At 43.8% G+C, this 27,753-nt stretch overlaps 7 non-coding genes and 2 pseudogenes across 7 annotated transcripts; 5 read left to right on the top strand and 4 right to left on the bottom strand.

Moving 5' to 3' along the window:
• The first annotated feature begins 1,246 nt into the window (after window positions 1–1,246).
• On the top strand, window positions 1,247–1,321 carry trnan-guu (transfer RNA asparagine (anticodon GUU)). Its single transcript has one exon. It is a non-coding gene; the product is annotated as a tRNA-Asn (tRNA).
• A 1,166-nt stretch (window positions 1,322–2,487) lies between these two features.
• trnah-gug (transfer RNA histidin (anticodon GUG)) lies at window positions 2,488–2,559 on the top strand. The gene has a single exon. It is a non-coding gene; the product is annotated as a tRNA-His (tRNA).
• A 573-nt stretch (window positions 2,560–3,132) lies between these two features.
• trnav-aac (transfer RNA valine (anticodon AAC)) lies at window positions 3,133–3,205 on the bottom strand. Its single transcript has one exon. It is a non-coding gene; the product is annotated as a tRNA-Val (tRNA).
• A 1,202-nt stretch (window positions 3,206–4,407) lies between these two features.
• On the top strand, window positions 4,408–4,479 carry trnad-guc (transfer RNA aspartic acid (anticodon GUC)). Its single transcript has one exon. It is a non-coding gene; the product is annotated as a tRNA-Asp (tRNA).
• Window positions 4,480–5,100: 621 nt separating this feature from the next.
• trnav-cac (transfer RNA valine (anticodon CAC)) lies at window positions 5,101–5,173 on the bottom strand. The gene has a single exon. It is a non-coding gene; the product is annotated as a tRNA-Val (tRNA).
• A 5,635-nt stretch (window positions 5,174–10,808) lies between these two features.
• Window positions 10,809–10,864, top strand: LOC148666175 (U7 small nuclear RNA). Its single transcript, XR_015939050.1, has one exon. It is a non-coding gene; the product is annotated as a U7 small nuclear RNA (small nuclear RNA).
• Window positions 10,865–11,170: 306 nt separating this feature from the next.
• On the bottom strand, window positions 11,171–11,476 carry LOC148666176 (histone H4-like; annotated as a pseudogene).
• A 748-nt stretch (window positions 11,477–12,224) lies between these two features.
• trnay-gua (transfer RNA tyrosine (anticodon GUA)) lies at window positions 12,225–12,313 on the top strand. The gene is given in 2 exon segments: window positions 12,225–12,261; window positions 12,277–12,313. It is a non-coding gene; the product is annotated as a tRNA-Tyr (tRNA).
• Window positions 12,314–25,220: 12,907 nt separating this feature from the next.
• On the bottom strand, window positions 25,221–25,339 carry LOC148666178 (5S ribosomal RNA; annotated as a pseudogene).
• Between the last annotated feature and the right edge of the window lie 2,414 nt (window positions 25,340–27,753).

Genomic DNA, 27,753 nt, shown 5'->3' on the forward strand with positions numbered 1-27,753 from the left:
TTAATGAGTTTCCAGACACTTTTGTTTTATTAAAAAGTGTCTGAAGTCTGAAACTGTAATTTGAAAACAAAACCCGCTATTGGACATTAGCAGGTGCTTTTTGTAACGATTTGCTATTTCATGCTGGAAAACAAAGGAAACAGACCCAACGTTTGCTTTCAGGTGCGGTTCATTACATAATATACATCTATTACTGAGGAGCTTGAATGAAATTTACACGAGCCAGGTAGAAGTCGAACCTACAACCTTATGATCCGAAATCAGACGCGTTGTTTATTAAACCGCTGGCATTTCACATGACCTGAATTCCCCCATAGTGTGCTCAGCGCCGCTACTAGTAATGCACCGCTCCGTCTAAAATTTCAAAGTGAGAAACATGTGTTTTCTGATTTTTTATGAGTTTTAAAATATAATCTCTTTAAATCAGACAAGGGGTTTATGTTTCGCACTGAAATTCCGATTGACTGAGAATTCAAAAAAAGACTGTTTTCTTCCACAACACCGTATAATTATCACATCCACCAGACTCTCCAACCTCTCCAGATCTTGCTGGTCGAGCAATTGCTCCGATAAATTAGGTCACGTATCATGTTAAATCATTTCTTCTCAACACAACATTTCCTGGTGCACGTTTTCTCTATGAAAAAAAAGACATTTTTCCGTTGCACGATTTCTCGTTTTTTATCAAAGCGTACAGAAATAAAAAAGAAAAAGAAATAGTGTCGCAAAAGAACTCTGTCGCACTTGGGAGATGTCAAACGCATTGGACATGAAAATGGCAGATAAAAGCCAGTTCTCTTCGTTTCTCAGTGTCGGGGCTGCTATGTAAAAGAGGCAATTTGCTCTGAGCGCAGGTTCAGCGCTTTCTGAACGCAGATGTCTCAGAGCGGAGTGTCCAAGCGGCTGTAAAAGGTGAAGGTTGTCCTGTCACCGTAGCCTAGTTGGTTAAAGCGCTTCTCTAATAAACAAAAGAACCAATATTCAAATCCCAGCCGTGTCTTTCTTCCTATCTTGTAGTACAGAACGTATCATTTCGGGCAATCACAAAGGGCTTGATTTCGTTAAATGCATGTGTTCATTTCCTTTCTGGAAAACTTGTTTTTGATGAAATTCACACAGCTTGCGAAAAATGAAATTCAATTCTTGGTTATCAGTGCAGAAGAAATATTACAGGCTGGCAAAATAAACGGGAAGAGTTTTTTGTTTTAACCGAAAACTTGTGATTCGAGAAATGACCTTACCAGTCAGTCTCTGTGGCGCAATCGGTTAGCGCGTTCGGCTGTTAACCGAAAGGTTGGTGGTTCGAGTCCACCCAGGACGGGGTTCTTTTGCGATATAAACATTGTCTTCAGTCGATTGGATTTCTCAGCGCAACCTTAACCATTTTAATATTTGCAGGAAATGCGAGTGTTTAACACGTGTCAGGGTCACCGGGAAATGTTCAATAATGCCCAACATTGCAACTCCCCAGAAAACCATATTCACTCAAAAAAAATTATCGTCGAATCTTCATTTATACTCCAGTTGAATCCTCTGCTGAAATATTTTAAAAATACAATGCAGGTTTGTTTGAGAACTTGACAAGCATTCTTACAATAGCACTGTGCAGTTGGATTTTGATATTTTGACATATTTACCTTAATTTTAAACATAAATACTATACAGTCTATTGTAATTTTAAAATATGTTAGCTGAGGATGCAAAGGGGTGAAAGGGAAAGGTCAGAGGGTATAGTAAAAACAAGGTTAGGATTGGTGGAGGTGGTAGGGGTGTTGTTGGTTTTTCTCTTGTCATGGAAATATAACTATTAATTTTAAAGGATCACTTACTGACGTCAGACAGCTGCCAATTCTCCAGACGCATCTCTGGAAGGATAAACAGTTTATCCTCCGAGGTTCGTCCAATTTGCTAAAATTGTCCGGGTCCGGATGGAGTTTCAGCAGCCGTTCGCGCTCAGGTTTGTGATCCCGGACGAGCCCCCAAATTGTCATGGAAATATAACTATCAAGGAAGCCACAAGAGAGAGTTCTCACCTGAGTAAGGTCTTTATTTCAATATTGCAATATTGGGAGCCCTGCAAAGTGCAACCAGAGACTCAATTTGTTACAAGCAGTACAGGGTTTTTATAAGACGTTGCGCTGTAAAAAAGTTCAGCACTTGGTCCCTTCTAAAACTTCCCCTTTCTCTGCACGCACTGTAGCACAGCAGTTACATCCTTGAAATATATTATCTAAAAGCACCAATATATTTTTTCAAAGCTCTCTACATTTTTAAGAATCAATTTACTTATTAGATTTCCACTTCACCGGCATCATGCAAGCAAACTACATAAATATGAGAAAACACGCAAGAGAGTTGTCACTCAGAGTGTCGAAGGGTCGATGTATACTGGGGCTCAGTTGAAATGCAACGTCAGGACTTTTCCGAATTATGTCACACGAAGAGAGCACAGCCCTTTCCGCCCTGCCGCATGTGTCTTGGTAACTCGCTGTGATCGTATAGTGGTCAGTACTTTGCGTTGTGGCCGCAACAACCCCGGTTCGAATCCGGGTCACGGCAGAATAGGGGCATCTGCTTTTACTACTCGCACGAATGAAGGCAAAAAAAAGCCAATCGATGTGAACGAACGGCGCTTTACAGAGGAGTACTGCCTGACTGATCGTTCATGAACGACAGACGCCACTCCGACCTCTTCTCGGTTTTCTTCAATGACTTACTAAGGATCTTCTTCACATTCGCTGATGCAGGGGAAGCCAGTTACACCAAAGCAAACGCAGGAAGGTGCATTTCAAGCAGAGACCAGGAGGGACTTGTTTACACCGAGAGTGGGTGGAGAATGGAACAATGCGCCCAGCCCTGTTGCTGGAGCCGATTCTTGATGAGCTCTTGGGCTCACTAAGAGGCCCCCGCTGGATGCTAATCTTTCTGTTGTTCTTGCAGGTCCTGCGCTGCTTTTGAGCCGACAGAGCTCGTCCTGGTCTGTCGGCACAGCCCAATTGCAAATGATCGGCTCCGCGTACAGAAGGAACGTGCGTTTGGTACAAGAGTGCACGAAGGCACCGGAAATACATTGGGAACAAATGACCGGTCGCTCAAGACCTCTGTGAAGTACAGGAGCGTGCAAAACGAGGCTATTTCCGCCCGGTCTCGAACCGGGGACCTTTCGCGTGTTAGGCGAACGTGATAGCCGCTACACTACGGAAACCTGCAGGGACCGCTGCTGGTGTCTCGCTTGCGTTTCGGGCTGAGAAAGGGACGCGTCACTTTAAGCAGGGGGCGCTGGAGAGGAACAAAGGGCGCGATGAAACAAAATGCCGAAACCCGGGATCGAACCAGGGACCTTCTGATCTTCAGTCTAACGCTCTCCCAACTGAGCTATTTCGGCGGTGCGCAAAGGCCACAGCCACCTGCTCCAGCCTTCCTGTGTTGTGGCATGAGCGCACCACGAGTAGCGGGAGAGTGTTGCAGGAACGTCACTCAGAAGGAAAGCCACCCAGCTGCGCCCTCTGAGCTCTGTCCAGCACATCTTCCTCGCATGGACTCCTGCCTGCGACGGGCAGGAAACAATTAGCAAGAACAGAACGACACCCCATGGGTGTCTCATGACCGCACCTTAGGTTGTGACACGTGCAGGTGTGAGCGGTTGCCGGGCTACTTTGGAGCAGAGCTTGGGCGGAGGGGGGGCGGGAAAGCAGACAAAGAGGTGACACCTCAAGGTCTGCACGATCACAGCTCTCCGCCGCCCCAGGCTTCCGCTCGATAAGCTACTGGACACACCCGCCCCTCCTCACACAGACCGTGGAAAAGCCCCCGAGTGGGAGGGCTCTCTCTTCCTCCCAGGAGCTCTTGGACACGACGCACAGACAGGGCGCGGGGAGCCGCCGCCTGCAAACACGGCTCCAGGCGGGACTCCACTCCGCAGGAGCCGCAGAGCAGAGGAGATGAGGGCAGCTTAGCTCCTGTGCAGAGACCTGAGCTGTTGTTGCTGTGGATGCTGTCTTTTCTGCACTCGGGGTAGGAGTGAATGTTGAGTTGCCCTTAGAAATGAAGCAGAGCACTTCAGCGGCAGGGGTGTGTGTGTGTGCGCGCCCTGGTGATTCTGGGAGACAGATCGAACCTGGGCTAAAAGAGAGGGGGCTTAGCCCTCTTCCATTTGCTAGTTCAAAGTTGTACAACCCATTTGTATCTGCTAGGCGGCGCAGTTGTCGTGCACAAAACGCTTTGAAAAGCGTCAAAGGCAAGTCATTCCGAGTTGGTCGTTTGTGTTTTCCGTTCAGACGCGAAATGCTGAAATGATCTCTCGGCTCCTCGGTTGTCATTTCTGCTCCGTAAAGGGATCACAGCACGCGTCGGTTTCCAGCATGCTGGGTCGGGACACGATGCCGGGGGTTGGAGAGAGCGATATCTTCCTCGTTAGTATAGTGGCAAGTATCCCCGCCTGTCACGCGGGAGACCGGGGTTCGATTCCCCGACGGGGAGTAGCTTTTCTTTCACCTCCTTAAAGAAATGACTGCCTTTCACTTCTCTGTTTTCTTTCACAGCGTCGTGCACCTTTTCATTGCTCTCGCTTTCAGAGCCTCCGCACGGCAGTCGACTCGACATCAGGAAGCACATTGAAGTGAAAGCAGGAAGCGCTGCGACATGCACTGTGCAGATCCCGCCACACTAAGAGGTGAGTGGGTCTGTTCGATGCACAAAGAACGCTTTGAGAAGCGTCAAAGGCAAGTCATTCCGTGTTGGTCGTTTGTGTTTTCCGTTCAGACGCGAAATGCTGAAATGATCTCTCGGCTCCTCGGTTGTCATTTCTGCTCCGTAAAGGAATCACAGCACGCGTCGGCTTCGAGCACGGTGGGTCGGGACACGATGCCGGGGGTCGGAGAGAGCGATGTCTTCCTCGTTAGTATAGGACCTGTCACCTGTCCCCACCTGTCACGCGGGAGACTGGGGTACATGAGGACGCGCCTTGAAGTGAAAGCAGGATGCGCTGTGACATGCACTGTGCAGATCCCGCCACACTAAGAGGTGGGTCCAGTGGGTCTGTTCGATCACAGCGCTAGGCGAATCCCCAATCCCCTTTTGTGCCTGGCGACAAAAGATGTCTGTTTCCGCCCGGTTTCGAACCGGGGACCTTTCGCGTGTGAGGCGAACGTGAAAACCACTACACTACGGAAACGGTGGTAAGATGTTCCCAGCGGCCCAGTGCTGAGCTTCGCCAATGCGATTCAGCTGCTTCCAGTGCCTTTATTGGAGTGCGCTGATGGACCGTGCTCTCTCTCCAGAGACCAGCACGCCTGTCATGGACGGAGCAGGAAAGGCGGTGCCACATTCTACAGCCCTCTCCACGCAATCGACGAAATCGGGCTACTGAAGTGGAGAAAATCGCCTCTCCAGAAAGTGCAAATATCATCTTGGAGACTATAAATCCTATTGCCGAAGGTCAGCCCTGTCTACCAGAGTAACCCTCCCACCTCCTGCAGCGGTGATCAGCTCGTCTCACACGCAAGAAGTTTCGGCTGGAAACAAGCGCCCCCTCTTCTCGCACGCTTTGCACGTTCGAGTAGTTTTAATGCGGCTCCTTCGTACACGGTGCTGATCTTTTGGAAAGCAGGAGGCAAAACTGACATGTCGCCATACTGGGAATCGAACTCGGACCGCCTGGGTGAAAACCAGGAATCCTAACCGCTAGACCGGAGCACACAACCGGGCATCGTGCAAGCAAACTACATAAATATGAGAAAACACGCAAGAGAGTTGTCACTCAGTGTCAAAGGGTAGATGTATACTGGGGCTCAGTTGAAATGCAACGTCAGGACTTTCCCGAATTATGTCACACGAAGAGAGCACAGCCTTTTCCGCCCTGCCACGTGTGTATCAGTAACTCGCCGTGATCGCAGAGGGGTCAGTACTTTGTGTTGTGGCCGTCCTGATGTACCCCGGTCTCCCGCGTGACAGGTGGGGATACTCGCCACTATACTAACGAGGAAGACATCGCTCTCTGCTTAGTGTACAAAACACTTACTTGCAGCATTGTGGGTGCTGTGGTTTAAATGCTATTGGTTTGTGAACAGAATACCCCTATCCCAGTGCATTGTGCCACATTAAATTTAACACAAGAGAAAAAGAAATTCAGAACGCAAAGCTGTGTCAGTGTTCTGTGTAAAAAATCGGTTTGAACATCACGGGAGCTGTTTTTAATAAGCTGCTGAGTAAAGATTATTGAAGCATTTATAGGTTCTTTTCAGAACAAAGGACGAGTGGAGACACGATTAACAAACAAGCATTAGCTTTATTCGTTAACAACCACACAAAACCAAACACAGGATCTACACGCACATGAGGAGACTGACGGAACACGTACACTTCGTTAGGGTGGTAATTACCTAACAACACACTATACTTTTACAAGACTACACAGGGCACTCGAACTATTAGGACATTATTTACACAGGTAGGGTCAGCCGCTGGTCATCGTGCTGACCCTCAGACTCTCCCCGGCTACCACTCCCAGCATGCCCAGCGGTACTACGAGCGCCTGGGGGTGCTTCCTCCTTACCACCAGGCGAGGGCATTACACTGCCCCCACCTGAAGCGTCTGGCATCTCGCCGACGTCGAAAACCCCCCTCAGGCTGTACTCGTACTCGGCCAACTGCTGCGGAACCCTGCGTGAGCGGCCACTGCGCCGCGGTGACGGCTGGCGACCCACGGATGCCCCACTATCAGCCGGCTCCGGCCCCGGCTGCTCCTCTAGAGCCTCCCCACACGACTCCTCCTCCCGGGCCCGGTAGGGGGCCAGGCGGTCTCGGTGCAGGACCACCACTCTCCCCCATGTTCGCAACCGGACACGGTAGCAGACCTTGCCCACCACCCCGAGTACCTCAGCGGGCCCCTCCCACGATGGCACCAGCTTAGGGCTGAGGCCTTTGCGGGGGCGCGGGGATGTACACCCAAACCGAGTCCCTGGGCTGGAAGGCAGGCCCCCTGCAGCGCAGGTCGTAGTGCCGCTTCTGCCGGACCCCCGCCTGTGTCAGGTAGGTCCGTGCAAAGCTGTGCACCCGCTGCATCCGAGGAGCCCAGGAGAAACTGGAGGCCCCCGAAACTCCCCGAGAGAGGGAAGAAAGGAGCCTCCCCGAAGCGGTGGCTGAGAGTATCCTCGAGGACGACGAGGATTATTTTGAAGCCGCCCTGGAGCCCGGACTGATGGTAGGGCTGGACCTGTCCAGCATGTTTTCTTTTCAGTCCCCAGCGAAACCTGGAGGGAGCCCAGTATATTCCCCCCAGGACCCGAACGAGAGGAGTTACATCTGGGCTAAACAGTGCCCAGATGTAGACTCCCAAGTTTCTACTGTAAGTACAGAGAGGAGGTTTACCTTTCACTAGTTTAACCATGACTGTGAAACTAACCTTCTTAACAACTAACGTGAAAGGGCTGAGAGACCCAGTGAAAAGTCTTTCATGATCTGGCCTCAAAGTCTTTCTCAGTTTGTTTCTTACAGGAGGTCCACCTGAAGAATGAAAGCGACAAGCTGACATTCACCAGGGAATGGACGAAGGGAGAATCATGCTGGAGCGTAGGAGGGGTCCACTCTTCCGGAGTGGGAATCCTCCTCGGGAACCCAGAGATGACGCTGGTTTCCTCCTTCTCGGTGGTGCAGGGCCGGATCCTGGTCGCAGACATCGACTGGAGGGGGCAGAAGTTGAGAGCAATTAACGTCTATGCTCCGACGGAACCCTCTATCCGGAAGGAAGTGTTTGCTGACCTGGCCAGCTGCTGCACCACCAACAGACAGGTGGTGCTTGGCGGGGACTTCAACGTCGACTGGGAGAAGGGGAGCGACGCTAGCTCGGCAGAGCTGGAGTCGCTACTCAAGCAGTTCTCCCTGGTAGACGGTTTCAGACGGTGCCGCCCTAACGACGCCGGAACGACATGGAAAAACTCCCGGGGAGTGTGCAGCCGCCTGGACTACATCTTTCTGCACACGACCTGCTCCCTGGAGTCGGCTACGGTGTCCCCGGAGTGGTATTCCAGCCACGAGCGCTTGACGGTGGTGGCTAACACCAACCTGCCGGCATTCGGTCGTGGGTACTGGAAGCTGAACCGGGAGATACTGGAGGAAGACGACTTCAAGGCACTGTTCCGTAAAGACTACGCGAGCTGGGTCGATCTGAGAGACGGCTACAGCTCCATGGTGGAATGGTGGGAGTCGGTGAAAGACAGGACCCGAACCCTGGCGCAGACGTACTGTAGATGGAAGGCGGCCTGGGAGAGGAAGGAAGCTGCACGACTCCAGAGACAACTAGAGGAGGAGTACAGCTCGGCTAACGGGGGAGGAGCCTTCAATTCAGCCCGGGCACGGGACCTGAAGGAGAGGCTCCGCAAACTCAATCAGGTCCGAGGAGCTCAGAAAAAGAGGGTGATCCACGGCCTGAGACGGGGAGATGGAGAGGAAGTGCTGGACGAGAGCGACAAGGTAGAAGCGGCCACCGCTTTCTACACAGAGCTCTTTTCAGAAAAGCAGACGGAGGTGGAGGCAGGCGATGCTTTTCTGGAAGAGCTGAAGGCACGAGTACCGGAGGAGGTGAGGGAGGACTTGGAGGGTCCGATCGCGGCCGAGGAGCTGAAGGCGGCGCTCTTGTCCATGGAGAATGGCAAGGTGCCAGGGCCCGACGGACTCCCCAAGGAATTCTACACCTGCTTCTGGGACACCCTGGCGGCAGATCTGGTGGAAGTGGATCTTCCGCCGGGGGAAACTCGGAGACACCATGAGGGAGGGCATCATCTCCTCTTCAAGAGCCCTTAGCAGAGACGGTGAGACAGGACCCTGTCATCGACGGCCTGGAGATACCGGGAGGCACGGGGGAAACCCTGAAGATCTCCCAGTACGCCGACGACACAACGCTGTTCCTGAGGTCGGACAGGGGGTTGAGGAGGGCCCTGCAGGTCATGGAGCAATACTCCAGAGCCTCGGGGTCGAAACTCAACCGCCGAAAGAGCAAACTGAAGTTCTTCGGGCCCTGGAAGCACAGGACGACAGCGCCGGAGGGTCTCAAGCTCTGCACGGAGCCCCTCAAAATACTGGGGGTTTCCTTCCAGAGCCAGGACAACGAGACCAACAACTGGAACAAGAGGATCGCCAAGGTGAATGCGAAGCTGGGTCTGTGGAAAACGCGGTCGCTGTCCTACACAGGGAAAGTGATGGTGTTGAAAGCAGACATCCTGCCGGCTTTGGTTTACCTGGCGGTGGTGTACCCGCTGCCGGCCAGACTCAGATGAGCGCTGCAAGGGATTATCTTCGGCCTCGTCTGGGGCGGCAAGTACGAGTACATCACTCAAAAACCGGATGTGTCAGCCGGTCGAGGAAGGGGTTCGAGATGTCCCACATTTCCCCCTGAAACTCGACTGCATCTTCTACTGCAACCTCTGTCGGGCGCTGCAGGAGCCCATTGGCCACAAGTACCAGTACTTTGTCAGGCTGTGGCTCTCCGTCCCGATGAGGCACTTGGTCCAGTGGTCAAACACTGGGCCCAAGGCAGAGAGGCGACCGAAGTTCTACACCCACGCTGTCAAGTGGAGCAGGAGGCCAACCACAGAGCCCTGTACAAAGAGGTGAGGGGGCATTTGGTCGCTGACGAAAGGCTGCAGGTTCCCAGACAAGTCTGGGAAAGGACACAGCCCAAAGAACTTGACAACCAACTGAAGGACCTCAACTGGATGGCTGTGCACAAGAGACTGGCTACCAGAGAGGTCCTCTACAGACACTCGCTAACCAGGAATCCGCATTGCCCCCGGGACACGTGTTTTGTCGAGGAGACTCAGGAGCACGTGTTCTGGAGCTGCCTCTTCGCCAAGGTGGTGTGGGGCAGAATGGACAACATTATGCAACTCCTGGGAAAGGATGCAGTGCTCAGTTACCAGTACATTCTGCTGGGGGCTGGCACCCACCGGACTGGACAAGGGGACACAGGACCTGTGGGGGCTGCTACTGTCCCTCACAAAACAAGGACTGTGGAAGGTGAGGAACACTCTCATCCGGCACAACATAAAGTGGGGGGCGAGGGAGCTGGAGAAGAGGATCCTGGCGGACCTCAGGAGGAGGACGAAGCACCACGTCGCCAAATGGGGTTTCCCCACGGCGAGGGAGCGCTGGAATGGACTTTGGGCCCTATACAGAGATTAAAGGACAATAGCAAGTGGTAGATTTGGAGGGACTCTCTTAATTGCGCAAATCCGCCCCCACTCGCAAAGATTGATAACGGACAATCAATCTCCGTTCCGCCGTTGTTTTTTATTACATGGAGTGTTAATATGTGTGAGATGTTCCTTTTGAGATGTTTTTTTTGCAGAATAAAGTATATTTTGTAGAACAAAAAACATCTTATGACAAGGTTTACAAGTTATCTGTTGAACTACATTCTCATAGGTGTGGTCACATTCCAGATCATTTGTTTACGTTTTTGTTTCTGGAGCAACTGTTAGATGAAATGTGCTAATATGTAACCTAACTCCAGTGTGAATAACTAGAAGAGGGAGCAGCTCCATTCCATACCATGGGAGCTTTGAGATTGGCTGGGCCAGATCTCTCATTTGCATATCTGATTTGGAAATATAACACTAAACCCCTTCTTGCATGGATTTAACTTGCACCCAAGAGTCCCCTACTGTGTATTGCTACTTATTTTTTTATGATAAGTGGTGATTACCAGTTGACAGGTTTTATTTGTTGAATTATAAATGGTTTTGTATTATCATCCTGAATGGCCTGTACTCAAGGTTTGGTAGGGTATGTGTTTTCATTTCATTTACCAAATTGAATTTTTGCTCTTTTAGTATTTGTCTAGAAGGCTTTCTGAAGTCAGGAACCCCATTTATTTGGTGAAAAAGGATTCTGTATTAATATTAATATTTCTCATACAACATAAATAGGGTCTTTTATGAATAAAAAGATCTTGCACTTGGAAATCTTGATAAAGCTGTGTGCTTCCATACACTCAAGCAGTTTTGATTCCTAATATTTGACCTTAGGTGCGGGAACGGGTCTTTTTTGCCATTTGATTTCCAATTGATCAGCAAAGTATAGAAAATAGACCCATAAAGCAACCTCAGCAGTGACAAATGTCACTGGGTCACTTGGGTTTATACGTCGGGGTCCGGTAGTGAAGCTCCGCTCCTGTTTAGCCTCCGAAGCCGTACAGGGTGTGGCCCTGGCGCTTCAGCGCGTACACCACGTCCATGGCAGTGACGGTCTTCCTCTTGGCGTGCTTGGCGTGCTCTGTGTAGGTGACGTTCTCCAGGAACACCTTCAGCACCCCGCGGGTCTCCTCGTAGTTCAGCCTGGAGATCCGCTTCACTCCCTAATGGCGAGCCAGGCTGCGGATTGCGGGCTTGGTGATTCCCTGGATGTTGTCGCGGAGAACCTTATGGTGACGCTTAGCGCCTCCTTTCCCGAGTCCCTTTCCGCCTTTGCCTCTTCCAGACATCTTCTAGTTATCAGCTGTGAACACGACACACACTGCTCATCTTTGATGTATAATAGACATCTTTCTTTGATGTCTATTATACATCAAAGAAAGATTTTTATAGGTGTAGAAACTAGTAAATAAAGCCAATGATTTGTTTTAGAAATGTATTCTTAAAATATACAATTATTCACACCTGAACAATATGTAGTTCAAATTATACATTATATACAATATCGTATTCAAATGTCTGATCATCATAAAAAACACAACTAGTAAACTTCAGTTACAAATTCTAGTAACATGGCTATATATAGTAATAACAAACACAAACTAATTACATGAACACGCTAGTATTTAACTCAAAACCACATTTCGATTCAAATATAAATTTTTAAAATTTACAACTTCTTTATTTCCACGAAAATATTATTAATGTAGCACAAACGCTACTTTCTAATAAAGACAGAAAGAAACTGTTTGTTTTTTGTCTACTGGTGATCCTCTTCTCGATACTAATGAAATGTTTAATATGATCCCTCGAGAAAAAAAAGGAATCAATTTCCGCCTGGAATGATTGATGCCCCATCAAACATTTTGTAATATTCCTTGAAGTTTATACAGTAGAATCCTGGTTAGTGGCTTAAATTCAAGGTAAATGAGACTAAGGAAACGAGTTGGAAACTTGATGTCGAAGTGGGATTTAAATCACCCATTTCACATTTTACTTCATTGGGCAGTATGTGCCAGAGAGCAATGCCACAGCATCTCTTCGATAGCTCAGTTGGTAGAGTGGAGGACTGTAGTGGAGTCAACAGGGAATCCTTAGGTCACTGGTTCGATTCCGGCTTGAAGGAAGGTGCTTTTCATGTAATTTAATCAAAGACTTAAAAAAGCGACTCTGTTTTATTCAGACATCAAAAGCTCAATAATCGACTAAGCAAAGTCTCCTGTTCCGAATTCAGCCCACGTCTGATTGTCTTTTTTTTGCCAAGATCTGATCTTTGAATTAAGGGACTACACTGTCTGCTTTGTAATTCAAAAATACATACAAATGTCAAGTTATTTGTAGATATAAAGGTGTTCTCTGTTTTCAAAGGATAGTTACTTAATTGGCACAATGATTTGGTATTGATTTTGTATCGTTGTATTATAAAGTTTGTGCTTTCTGTGTTTTTATCGTATTGTGAACTTATTTTTTAAACAAATGCTTACAAAGGCAAACACGGCACACATCTGTTTATACCAGCGGTGAAAAGTACAAGCTACTGTGCACTTCTGGGAGTATAACAGGTTCGATATAAAGTGGCAAAAATATAAAAGGGGAAAATACCCCAGACTGCGTGTAAAGCCCTCGTTGTGACTGTTTTAGATAAAAATGGCGTACTGTGCACGAAATTTTGCAGAAACACAATCTGATATTTTGATAATTATTATTTTAATAATTTTATAAGTATGAGGCCCCGGATCCAAATCTTCAGTTCTGATTTTTTTAAGTGATATCTTTCCTTCCTGTCGTGGAAGTCACACGATGTGAGCAATTGTTTTTTTTACGTTACGATCCAAAGAGCCTCAGACTCACTGTAACCAAACCAGGATGGATTCTGCTGGGAGCCGGACTGAGCTCATTCTCACTCCCTGTGCTGAAAACAGAATTAGCTCTTCCCCGAACATCGTCTACAGCTGCTGGATTGTGCTCTGCATCTTACTGCTCCGGCAGTTACTTTGACGAAAGACAAATCACTTGTGCGCTTTTAACCTTCTCGCAGCTACGGGCGAGACTGACGCTCACGATATGAAGGCACCCGCTGGTATACCGTCTCTAACTTTCAGTCGCGACAGACTTCGCTTTTTTTTAAAAAAAGTAGATATAGCCCTGAAAAAAGCATTAGCTTTATCAGTTTTATATTAATCTATTTTGAATCAAAGTTTGATATTTTGTTTTATTTTTTATTGCATTTTACATAATAATAATAATCATTATTGCTTACACTTATATAGCGCTGTTCTGGATACTCCACTCAATGCGCTTTACAGGTAATGGGGACTCCTCGCCACCACCACCATTCTCCTGAATGATCACAGAGAGTCAGGACCTTGGTTTTACGTCTCAGCCGAAGGACGGCACCTGTTTACAGTTTAGCGTCCCCGTCATTGTACTGGGGTATCAGGACCTGCATGGACCGCAGGGTATGCGCCCAGCGACAGAAACCAGACGTGTGTCGGGCTCGGCTGCGAGCAGGACAATGACGTCACGGGGACAAAGTAGAGGAAATCAAAACAGTTCTATAAAAGACCTGTGTCAGCTGTTGGTTTGCAGTCTGGACTCTAAATCCTCCGATCCGATTTTAAATCTCTCTAATACCTGAGATGCGGCTTCTTCCGAGTATTTATTCGTATACTTATTATGTGTAAGTGTATAGATGAAACCTTTCATAGTGTAACGCTTACGGCCGACAGGCACTGTGTAAGAGCCGGTGTACCAGAGCAGGTGACGTCACTGCCCTTCCCTGTGATAGCAGGACCACAGCCCGTGGGATGCGGGGAGATATCTCTTCAGCTCACCGGGCTGGGTTGCTGCAGAGAGACATGGGAGTCCCGGGTTCGAGCCCCCGACGGTGGGGGGCCGACCTAATGCGCCCTTGTTGCGTTACAATATATTGTTCAGTTTAAATCAAAATGCTTTACTAATACAAGAGAGAAGTATAGTATGAAGGATGTGACAAATGTATGATTTCACGGAACAAAACGGTTTTTATTTGCATTCGAAATGAAGCAGAATTTTAGCGCAACACACAAGCCCTTTGTCTTTTTTAGTGATTTTTAAACAGACGTAGAAAACGCGTTTTTTTAACACTATAATAGCAGGGTCAGTGGCGTAATGAATAACGCGTTAGGCCTCGTGTCAGAAAATTATGGGTTCGACTGCCATCTGGCTTGTTGAGTTTATACCACTTACATTCTTTTATATAAATGAACTGCACCTGAAAGCTATAGAAAACACTTTGGGTAAGTTGTCTGCATCCTCCTGCATCGACAACTTACCCAAAACACTGTACTGTCTGGAGATCAGCTCCAGCTCTGAACTCAATTGCAATGAAAAACGATGCGTAACAAAACTGGAGAACAGCTGAACTTGTGCTCAGTTCGGTGATGAGGGTTCAGAACTGTCGTTGTTGTAATTAGCACGAACTGCACAGGCTCTGAATCAGACCATGTCAATTAGTCTGATCAGTGTAGGACACGTTAATGTAGAATTATTAATAGGTTTATTATTTAGTTAGTTCAGGTTTACCCACCTGAACTAATGTAGAATTATTACTTGGTCTGTCTCTTGTTTGTATATAAATGAATGTCTCTGACAACTTAATGTTAGTTTTACGATGTAGGTCAGGCGTTGACATATGCACGAGTATACGAAATGTCTCACTCCTGATTCAACTCATGTTCTATAGGAGATTGGCGATTCCTCCTGTTTCTCATACAACCATATCAGAACAGAAGCCCTTGTCACCCAGCTGTGATTCAAGATTGACTCGCATCTTTATCCCTTTTTTGTTCGTGATCATTATTTTCTTTAATTATGATCAATATTGAACTTTCTCGAAATGAAATGACAATAATCAAACATGTAGGCAGATTTTTGAAAAGTATTCGGAATTGACAGGGTGCCCCTTTGGAACAGTCGTCAGAAAATGTGAGAAACTGAAAGTTATGTAAGCTCTCACACAAAGCATTGAAGATTGGAATCTGAGTGTAAAAAAGTTACCCGTCTCCCAGTGATAGGCAGGGATACACACCATGACTCGAATAGACTCAGCGAACTTTAACACCTATGATATTACGAGTGCTTTGCACGTGTCGAACTTCAAGAAGGAACTACTACAACAGTTGTGGACATAATTCAACACCACCAGCAAAGTCCAATGCCGGCAACTTCTAAAAAAAATGTTCACTCGTGGAATTTGGTCTTTGAATGGCTGGCGGGAAAATTAATTTATACTCCTGTTGCACCCTCAGCTGAAACATGTTAAAATAACAACGCAGATTTGTTGGAGAACCTGACAAGAATTATTGGGTTAGCACTGTATGTATTCTTGTATATTTACTTTAATTTTAATATAAATGTAAACATGCATGCTGTATAATCTATTGTAATTTTAAAATATGTTAGCTGAGGATGCGAGGAGGGCTATTATACCTTGTGAAACACGCAAGGAACTGTAAAAAAGGCTGGTATTTGAAAAAAAATTGGCAATCATAAGAAAACCACAATTTATGTGGTATTATCATCAATATCCTTCAAAATCTACGTTCAAATGAAGGATTTGAAGAAACTATGAAAAAAGCAACTGTAGTAGCAGAGGATTTTGATTTTTGCTCTTCAAGTCAGTAGATCACTGTAGAGTTGCACCCCTATAAACAGCACAAAGGATGAAACCCACCTCCTTCATTATTGCTGGTTGTGCCAGTGAAAGTAGCGTTTGTGCTATTGAAAGCATCTCGGAAGATAAAGGTGCAGTCACTTCCACATGATATCATTAGATCCAACGACAAGAGCTGAAGCCCCCGGCATTTCCCAAGCCAGCAATGTGAGGAAGCTAAGCATGGGAAGGTAGCGTGGCCGAGCGGTCTAAGGTGCTGGATTTAGGCTCCACTCTCTCTGGGGGTGTGGGTTTGAATCCCACTGCTGCCAAATGTTAGTGTTTTAAGACCTGCAATACGATCAGTAAAAGTGCTTTTTGTTAGGCTGCGTAGGTGTTTAGAGATAGACTTTCTAAAAGACAGGCTGTCAGCTTAACATCAAGGCAGAAAAAATATTTTGTTTTCTCTACAGAAATTCTCTTTGGCACGTTCAGCTTTATGTAGGGAACAACGTCTGCCGAGATCACTTTTCTGGCAGTGCACATGATAGTATACCGGCAAGTACATTTACTGTAATATTGGCTGTGGTGTTGAGCTGCTTTTGTCTGTGAAACTTTTAATTCTTCATGCCGAATCGTTGGCAGGGGTAAAGCTTATTAAATCTTTGAACATAGCGCTCCATCAGAAATACTTTGTTTGTGCTCAAAAGAGATCAGAGGATTAACTTCATGAATTCACATAGCATACCTTACAGGAAAGATTTAAAAGGGCAATTGATTGTGCTTCCTGATGTTGTTCCTGTGGTTCCTTTGGGTACAAAGGTGAATGTTCTTTGACGTTCTGCTAGAGTATCCACTGGGTGGGCTTTATCAATTAGCTTGGTGTAGCGGCGAGGCTTATTAATAAGGCAGAATTAAGTGTTTCTGAGCTTTCCCAAATTAGGCCTCATCGCTCTGTTCATCTCTGTGGTGCAGCCACAGAGAAACTATTCATGCAGGCTGATTTAAGGTTTCCTTTGATAAGGTTTCCTAGGACAGCTCCCAAATGGGGATACACTTAGCTAAGCCTGGCTATCATAATCAATGGTCATCCATTGGCGCCTATCTGTCTAGGGAGTGCCAGATGGACATCTGGACTGAATTCCTAAGTGTCAGGAGTATGTGACTCATATCTCACCTTGATCAACCAATCAGGGACTGGTAGGGCCGAGTAACCCACGTGGGACTCTGATGCCCATGGAACTTTCAGCCAATCAATGAGCTGAAGTTCCTCCAGGTAAAAACAGGCAACACAGAGAGCCTGAAAGATTCAGGAAGATTCTGGAGAGGGTTCTGTGGACTTTTCTAAAGGGAATTCAAAGGAGAATTCCAGGGCAGGACGGCCCAGGAGCAGAAGGCTCCCAAGGGCAGGACATTCTCGCAGCGCGCCTCCTGACCATCCTGAGACTCAGCCTGGACACCAACCGAACGGCCAGTGTGTCCGAGTGCCAGAACTTTCCTTTGTTCTAAGAGTCTAGAGCGGAGGTTGGCAGAGAGTAACCAGAGGATCCACCCGAGGTTAGCACCAGCAGCAGGCCTCGTGAACAGGTCAGAACTGTGGACAGCTGAATCACTATTCAGAACTAGCTCTTCATCAGGAACAAACCGGTCTTTTTCCTGACTTGCTGGGATCCACAGTCATCTTTTCTCCTGTGCACAAACTTTGCTAGTTAAAGCCAACACTAACTAGCCGGTCAGCATCAGCAGCGCACCGTCGCAAGCTGCACAGCACAGTCTGGCACCTAGCCAGAGAGCGCGGATTGGATAGCAACAGCCTGCAACATTTTCTTTGTGCCCGCAGGAGATCTGAATCCCCAGAGATTGGATGAGTATTCAACTTCAATGCATTACAACTCGAGAATTCAATTGTTATTCCAACCAGTTAATATCAATTTAATTCCTAAGAGTTATGTACTTGTTTTGAGTATCCAATGTAGAAGTTATAACCAAGTGCATTTACGAAACGGTCTAAATGAATGATATACTGAACGTATGTCCTCTTGATATATGTAACTCTTTGTAACTGACTGAATATATACCTTTTGTATTCTGATAACCCTCTCGATAAGATCTGTTAGGTTTATATGCATATTCTATGTATTAATAAATGTATCCTCGTGTATTAGTACCTGTGTGTGTGTGTTTTTTCCTGTGCTGTCTTTTAAAACATATAAGATCACGAGTTTACAGATTTCTCCAAATAACAACTATACATTTTAACCCAGCGGTTAGCATTCTTTCAATCCAATAGTTTTACTCTGGGTAAAAAGCAGCGCAATATACAGAGAGATGATATTCAAATATTTCAACGTTCTTATTGGATTACCTGTATGGAGATATCACTCAGAATTCCTAATATGATTTTGAGTTCAGTTTTGCTTTACTACTTTCAGAGTCTTTTATTGACCTTGCTGAAGCAGAGAAGTGACATAATCACAAATGCGACCTACCTGTGCTGCTGTTTCTGGTTAATAATGCTTATTGCGAGGAAAAAAAAAACAGCTCCTTGCATTAAGAGCAAGAGCAACCAACACGCTCTCTTGTTGAGTTGGGTTTTTTCCGTGGTGCTCTTCCTCAGATGCAAAGTTATTTGGGGAGCAAAGACCTCTGAGAAGGAGCTTGAATCCGTCAAGAACTCAGAAATTCTAATATCGCACTACCGTCTTGTGTACAGAGATCTGCTTCTTCCTTTTTGAGTGTTTTGGTGTTTAAGAGCACGCTTCCTACCTTGAATGAAAGTTTCAGGAGATGTGTTACCTGATCACACATCTGTGCCGTAGGGGATGTAGCTTAGTGGTAAAGTGCATGCTTTTCATGTATGAAGTCCTGAGTTCACTCCCTGGCATCTCCAGATGTCTTATGTTATTGTGCTCTCATCGCAATCTTCTGTTGAGTGAAAACTCTGCTCCTGTTCATAGAGAGCCAGGTTTACACAATTAAATTCAGTCACACACGAAGTGCTACAGTCTTGCTCTGCTGTTTTAAATGTACCTCCAAAGCATTTCGTTCTGTTAACTACCAAATGATTTGAACTAATTGAACGTCATATTCAGGAAATCCAGAGAAGGTCATCAGACTTTTAGTGGCTGTTGAAGAAAACACCTGTTGAATCTCACCAGGGATTTCTTGAGAGATCATTCAGCGAGCAAGTCCTCCCTCTGGACTCCAAACATTTTGGGTTAAACTGTTATTCACATACTCTAACGAAGAGAAACGTTAGTGTCTTCCGGTGTGTGAGCCCATTTCTCAAAAAAAAAAGTTATATAAATTTAATTGTTCTACTTTTTAGGCTTGCATAGTCTTATTAATATTTCAGTTAAATATTTTTTTCTGTAGTAACATCAGTTGATATTAATATTAGTCCTGATTTATAATTTTTTGTCATGGTTGATCTTAAATAATTTTGTAATTAGTTTCAGTTTTGAAAAATCATGCAGAGAAGCTACCAAAACTGGTAATGTTCATATAATGTGTAATGCAATAGCAGCATTTTGGGTTGAAAACAAAAAGTATATCTTGGTATGAATCCTTACACTTCATAGGCAGCGTTCTAGGACTTCTCACTTCAGATAAAGTTGTCAATACATCATAGATTTCTACTCAATCAATATCAGCAGTGTTATCGCTACCGAACGCTAAATATAGATCCTGGCAATACTTCGTGAGATCTTCGTAAGAAAATCCAAAATACTACGGAAGGAATCAAATTTATATGTTTCTTTGGATCGAGAAGATGATCATTATGAGACTCAAAACATGCCTGTCTTTTCTTTTTTCGAGGACAAATGGATTATTGAGGTGTAAAGATGGGTTCAAAACCAAAATCACCTGCTATCGCTGCTGTTTCTTCAAATCCTTCAACTGATCATCGACATAGAGAATTAATATTATACAATTGTGGTTTTCTGTTAATTGCCAATTTGACTGTAATTACATCTTCGTTTACAGATGTCTTGCATGTACAGATGCAGCCATTCAAAATGCGTGGGCGATACCGCATTATTTTGCGGTACGCTGTACGCAGTCTACCGCAAGCTACCGGTAAATACCGCGAGTTACCGTAAATTCTCCTATAATACGACAAGCAAAATAATAGTATCCGGAATTTCCGCAAGGTGGAGCTAATAAAGCTCAACCTCTCATGTTTGAGCTGTGGCCATCAAAGTCTTTAACGAAGATATTACTAATAGTACTAATAATGAATGACCTTGGACAAGCTGTAAGTGTAAACTCAAAGTATTGTCCTGGTCAACATTCTTTTTTTCATTGACCGTCTTTGTAAAAGTAACACCACAGCATTTCGCAATCACGCATTTGTTTCCAATCATGCAAAGTACAGTGATTCACCATGCCTTTCACATGCTCATAAAAGAAATTGATTTAGGAACATAAACATATTACCGTATGCAAACTGTACTGTATACAGTATGTATATGTATATTTAATGTCTTAACTGTGCCCGTTTAAGTATTGAATATTCATATCTAATTTTACCACTGAAGGGAAATCTTAGTAGCTGAGCATAAAAAGAATAGGAGCATACTGCAACGCGTGTGAAGGCCATAAACGATATTAATTTTGGAACATAAACATACAGTATATGGTTGGTCTCAGTACTTTAAAGAAAACATACACGAAACATGGTTTCATTATGACCAGAATCGGTCTTGAGATATTTTTAACTTGATTTACAGTATTTGAGAGGTATGTCTTAACACCGATACTACAGTGCTTAAGTACTGCTCACGTATATGTTTCTAGGTTTATATTATGCATTTCATACGGTCAAATTACTTTTGAGCAACTAATAAGAAGCGCGAAACGGTATGCGTTTTAGTTTCGTTTTGTGCTGGGACCCGTGGATTGATTAGAGATATCAAGTACATACAAGTCATTTTTTAAATGTTGTAGTTCGTCTTGAAAAAATGTTACGAGTACATCATCTATCAACAATTACACAGGTTCTGTTTCCATATTGCGGATTTTGGTTACGTAATATTATTTTCTAGATTTCACATTGTGAATATATGATTTGGGCAAACAGACCCGCAAAGAAGTACATTATGGGTTGTTGGTTTTTTTTTGCAGTTTTATCTAGAACAAGCGATGCTTAAACCTTTGTCTGATTCTTGTGAAACTATCCACACGACAGTTACAGTACCTAGGAGTTGATTTCAGTGATGCCACTGATGGGATGTTTCTAAAAATCCATCCTCTGTAAAACGTCTTCTCTAGTTTTATGTATGTTTTATGCATATGTATTCGCTAATGAAGCTGTGTGTTCTGAGCCTGGATCTCTACATTTCTGTATGAACCAGCTTAGAGGGCTAAAGACAGCTTGTGTTTAAATTGAGTGTAAGGCAATTTATGCTTCTAAAGTCATGGTCAGCATTTATTATTGTACTGTGCTGTAAACTTGTTCTGTGCCTAGTCGCATTATTTTATAGCGTTTTTATAGCATTATCAAATCCGGTGGCGCTGTGTGTTAGTTTCCTGACTCCCATGTCACATGGTCTGTGATTGAAACCTGTGAAACCGGTATAATTCGTCACAGCCAGCACTCCGGCAGAGAGGGAGTTGTACTCGTAAAGTAGAAGCAGGCGAGATTTCCAGCGAAAGACACCTCCCCCTTCTTCAGGTGTGAGGGTCTTCTGCTCAGAATGAAACGCTAAAATGTAATGTAGGCTCTGAATGGGTTCAATTATGATTTGGGCTTGATTAAGGTCGCTGCCTTTCATCTAAAACCCTACTTGAATCCTTCTAAACTAAAAATCAGTGTTAGTGAGTTCTAAATAAAGAGGTATCCAGGTAACAGTGAAACGGGCGGACAGTCTGGGGAGATCGCCCGTTTTCCATGTAAATAGTTCCCTGGTTCCGCACCCCTTGGTGTTTCTCTCGCTCTCTCTTGGGTCACCTGATCATTAGCTCGAAAGATTTCAGTGCCTTGTGTATATTCTAATGGTAGTGGGGGCAGGGTGTGTGGGAACAGGTTTGGTTGAAATTGCATTGGAGATCTATGTTCTTCACACCTGAAACATTTTCTCTGAAAGCATTTTCTTCGCAGTTTAACCGATCTTGTTACAGCATGTTACAGTTTACTATTGTTAACCATATTAATTTTAAGTGCTTAATGTAAAATCTTGTAAAAATATATTTTCATTGTTCAAATATACATTAAGTCTGACTATCATATAATAAGTTAAATACAAAACTAAAGAAAAAATAGGGTTAAATATAATTCAAAATATTTTGCTAACAATGTTAACTGTTTATGAATAATAAAATGTATTAACTAAGGAGTAGGATGGCACAGTTGTTAGTATGTTTTTTGTTTTGTTTCTTTTTCATAAATACAACAGTAGTACCTGATGTCTCAGTGGCTTTCAAAATTAAATTATGCATGCAAACCTGTGAACTAAAAAGATAACTAAGATATCCATCCATTTATAATGGTGGCAAAGTGGTTAACATTGCTATCTTGCAGCACTGGGGTCCTAGGTTCAATTCCTGCCATCCTGTGTGTGTGGGGTTTACATGTTCTCTCTGGGTTACATGGTTTTTCTCCATATGTGTGATATGACTCCCTCTCGCACTCCAAAACATACTGGTAAGTTAATTGGTTTATGGGAAAATTGGCCCTGGTGTGTGTGTGTTTGTGTCTGTCTGTCCTGTGATGGACTGGCACTATGTCCAGGGTGTATTCTGCCTTGTGTCCGTTGCTTACTGGGATAGGCTCCAAATCCTCTGTACTGGATAAAGAGATTAGAAATGGATGGAAGTAAAGGCACTGTGTGGATGGAACTATACACAGTGTTAGAAACCCACTATGAAATGGCAGCATCTCACTGAGAATAAAATATCTCATAGTGCTGGCTTAAGGAAACAGCCTTTCCACTTCTCTTGCACATCAGTATCCATACCTAGTTATTTAAACAAATTGCCTCTAATTATAAACATCTTAATATGCTGGCTCTGTGGATCCGCATCAGCTATGTTTGCCCATTCCTTCAATTCATGTGCATCCAACACACAGTTCAATGCCAGCAACTACACATTATCTAAAATATAATCCTTATTTCAGTATCTATGTAAACATATAGTCTGTTAACTTCATCATCTTCATCAAAAGTATGCCTAACCCCATTAGGAAGTGTTCTTGTTATAAGTGTATTCCTTAGCTTTCCCCAAATTATCTTCTTCTTGCCAACATCTCTAGTCTTTTATCCTGCAATAACTCAGCCAACACTTAAATCTCCAAAAGCTGCTTGTGTTAATTTCTTTAAATCACAAATATCATGTGTAAATACTGGCCATGTAATACTCTGCATTGTGGAATAATAGTTTATTTTAAAGGGAACTAGAGAAACTAAGAACTAGAGAAATCAAGAAAGGCTTTTTTTCTAGAATTAATAAATGCACATCCTGTTCACTGGGGAAATTAAATCCACACTGAGCAATCTTCAATATGTTCAGAATATGACAGCAAGAATCCTATCAGGGATGCATTATACCTGTTTTCAAGTCCTTGCAATGGTTACCTATCAGATTTCGAGTCAACTTCAAAATCCTTATTCTCCTTATATACTGTCCTACAACTGTTATTATTGATCACCAAATTATTGTACTTGACATGACTTCATTCAGCCTTTCTCGAACGTCTATGACAGGCAGAGAGAGTGTTGTTTCTGGTGCGATCTTTTGCAGCTGACATTTCACTGTTTTAAACGAACAAGAAATTAGATTGCTCATAAATCACTTATTCTATATAAACACAGTGTAATTGCCCTCCGAAAATCCTCTTTTTCTTGTTCGTTTTAGAGATCTTGATCGAAATTGATTTTAGATGTCAGAAAGGATTTATTTTCTCTGTATTTCCTACATTGCTTTGTCGAGATTTTAACTTTATATATAACTTTATATCTAGGCTCAGATTTCAACTATAAAACGTACAGTAATTAATAGCAGTAAATACTGATGTTTTGCGCCCTCCTACCACAAAAATATATGTTTTGTAGTTGGGATTAACTTTATTTCAAACGCGTAGCTACTCCGATTCAGACACTGAACAGTTAAAGATGGCGGCAAATCAGACACCCAGAGAGGGGGGGGGGGGCGTCTTCTCGCCTCCATAACTAAAATGCCAAATAGGAGTGGCTTAAGCGACATACACAGTCGTGTAACTGACAGTTTGAGGTAGCCTATCGTGTAAATTTCACTTTGTTGCTGAGGTTAGGTTTAGGTTAAGCTTTTGAAACTCTGCCCCAAAGTCATGTGACTGATTTTTCGCCCTGTTTCGTTGGTTAAACGCAATGATCACAAGCACCACCATGGTAACTGGGATGTGTAGTTTTTAATTCCGTTTATCATATTGGCTAGCTAATGTCCTCTCTTTGCTAGTTAGTGGCTGTGTTTCTGCGTTGGGTAGCAACGGGTGACTGTTCTCAGGCGGAAGATGTAAACAGCTTAATTTTCGTAATAAATAATTTTTAAAAATTAAAATTCATTCTATACAGCAATCACTTATTTGGGTATTGTTTCATAAAACTTTCATGCTTAAAATGTTTAGGGAAAAATGGAAGACTGGTGTGTATTTTTTCTTTAAACTATCAAGACCAGCCATACACAGTACAGTTTATGTACATACAGTAATGTTTATGTTCCTAAATTAATATCGTTTATGACCTTCAGATGCGTTATGCTCCTCTTCTTTTTATGCTCAGCTACTAAAATTTCCCTTTAGTGGTAAAATTCCATATAAATATTCAAAACTAAGCGGATTGAAACGTGCACAGTAAAGACATTAAATGATTAAATCTTTTCACTACCAACCAATGCACCACGAGTGTCCCTGTCGGTCATTTTGGCCAGCCAATCACTTACCGCGGTGCCCTACGGTGCCCTGCGGGTTAGTTACTGAACCGCGGGTTTTTAACGCTCATTTTGAATGGCTGCATCTGTATTTCACTTCAGCCTTTCACTCTTGCTTCCTTCCAATGAGGACGGAGCTGCGGGAGAAAGGGCGCTATAGAGGATTGCTGTGGAGAGCTGCTGCTGTGCTTTGACATCTGAGCTCTGTGGAAAACGATCTCAATACAATTCTGAAAAACGCGACTCCCCGAACGCCAGCCGAACAAGTCTCCACAGCCGAAGCGCTGTGTCTCTTTTCAGCTGGCGATAAACCTTTCCTCGATCCTTTGCGGACTTGTAAAACTGTTCATGATCAGAATAAAAAACGCTCACGCTAATACACAAGCACCCGTGTCTCGCCAAAGCTGACAAATAAACAGACGGACAAGCCGCACTGCACATGTGAACAGGGGAATGAGCGAGCGAGCGGGGAAAGGGCGCTTCCTGCGCTTAAAAGCTTACAGCACCTGGTATTCCCAGGCAGTCTCCCATCGAAGTACTAACTAGGCCCATCCCTGTTTAGCTTCTGAGATCAGATGAGATCAGGCGTGCTCAAGGGGTTGTGGCCGTAAGCAAGAGCAAGGCTCGCTGGCACCCTTTTTATAGAGAGGACAGCTCCGTCACCTCTTTTACGACGCTGCTTTTTTTTCCTTGCGTTTTTCTCTTCTTCCCACATTCTCTCTCTTCACTCCCTTCGTCCCCGCTCTATTTCACTTCAGCCTTTCACTCTTGCTTCCTTCCAATGAGGACGGAGCTGCGGGAGAAAGGGCGCTATAAAGGATCGCTGTGGAGAGCTGCTGCTGTGCTTTGACATCTGAGCTCTGTGGAAAACGATCTCAATACAATTCTGAAAAACGCAACTCCCCGAACGCCAGCCGAACAAGTCTCCACAGCCGAAGCGGTGTGTCTCTTTTCAGCTGGCGATAAACCTTTCCTCGATCCTTTGCGGACTTGTAAAACTGTTCATGATCAGAATAAAAAACGCTCACGCTAATTCATGTACCGCACCACAAGAATAGTACACGCTGTATATTGTCTGTCGATAATGTTTATGTAGTGCTTTTTCAGCACGCTGCATGTGACTATGCCGGTGGTGTTGTGGGTTAGGTTCCTGACTCCCATGTCACATAGTCTGTGATGGAATACCAGTGGAACTATGAGTTTTTTTTTAACAAACATTTCTTTGAAAAAATGAAACGTTTGTCTTGGTCAGAGATTAAATAAAACCTCACTCGCACCAAACAAATTTATATTTCTAAATATCACAACATGATCGGATTTAAGTCTTTTTAATAACAATGAATGGTCACCTATGCATTACAAAATAAACATTTATATTGATTTGAATCGCGTTTTGATTTAAATTGTAAACATGTGTTTAAATATATGTGTTTAAAGGCGATATATAAAAGCGCTGATTCTTATGGAATGTGTTCGGCTCGGGATTAAAAAAATACTTTTTTTAATCGCGTATCTAAGGAAAATAGCAGTATAACTTTCTTCATGCACATCATTATACAGTATCTCATTTTGTATTTCTATAAAAAAAAATCGTTTGCCCAGCCACTATTGTTGTAATTGTTTTTATCCTGTAAAGCGCTTTGAGGAGCACAGCTTTCTCACCACTTAGATTACTTTTTGACACCATCCTTACACAAAGCAGAAACTGATTGTATTTTCCGATGACATACTGTACAAGTGCAAAGATTACAGATTTTAATCGTCTTTTTTCTGAACCAGGGAAAATCTGATCATGTTTCTCTATAACAATAATAAAAAACTTTATATTACATTATTTTACATATCCCGCTTACACATCGCACGACTTTAATAAATCTATTCTTTATTAATACTAAATAAATAATACTAAAGATACTACAGCAAAGAGGTCACTTGATTTTTGGAATAATTCCAAATAGCACAATGATCCACTGGCATCCCTGAAGTCTGTTTAGTCCATAATCTTCCAAATACAATCACTAAGCAATTATAAGAATTATACCATCCTATTTCTTTGTGATTTCCTGTAAAAACCAAACCTATTTTTATAAGGCTTTTACTCAAAAGATTTCCAAACACACAAAGCATTTGTGAAGTGCTATAGTATTTCTAAAGGTTACTGGCACAACATCAATCATTAAAGCTTAACAATAAAGTTTAGATTGCTGACTATGGACTAACTACATTAACTAACTGCAATGCAACAGTAGACATTTTACAAGTAAGAATATCTGGTTAAATTCTTGCATTTGTAGCCAATTTAATGCGAGAGATTTTAAGTTTTAACAGAAGAAAACTACGAATATGAAAACAGCCATAGCAACAAAAATACTGTGCAAATATCAAAAGGCTGCTTCAGTAATGAAATAATGATCACAGTAGAAACCAGACACTGTTTACACCATATTGTTAAGAAAGACTCAAGACAGAAATGTTCATGTACAGCTGGAAAAAACAACTTCTAAAACAACAGTGAAGGCTGCAACATTACGCCCATGCTTTTCCACACTTGTAAGGATAACCTTAAAACATAGGCTGTTGAATCCAATCAATTAAAGCTGGAGTTCTGCAGGTTGTACAGGCTTAAAAGGTAGATTGGTAGTTTATCTGTAATATAGTCCAGTACTTTAGATGTTTCTAGGTTTAATTTTCCTGCTTATTAATGCTTACTTTCCTACATTTCCGATGCAGTTCACTATCATTATACACAAAAGCCAAACCATAAACTTTGAAGCTAGCAGACTTCAAGAAAGCACCTGTTGGTGTTAAATGGTGAGGTTTTATTATAATCTAAGGTATGAAAACAAACTAGCTACATTTTTAACACACTTTATAATACACCACTTTTTTGTTGTATCCCAAGTGATTTGAAGCATTTCTGTTTTAATTGAACTTCTAGAGTTATTTCTCCAATGTTTAGGAGGATATCGCCATAATAAGGGCATGCTTGTCATATGCTAAAAGAATAGCTTATAACAGGAAATGCAA

The sequence above is a fragment of the Lepisosteus platostomus genome, chromosome 5 (genome assembly GCF_059453375.1).
Source record: "Lepisosteus platostomus isolate fLepPlt1 chromosome 5, fLepPlt1.hap1, whole genome shotgun sequence".
In the NCBI taxonomy this organism is placed as follows: Eukaryota; Metazoa; Chordata; class Actinopteri; order Semionotiformes; family Lepisosteidae; genus Lepisosteus; species Lepisosteus platostomus.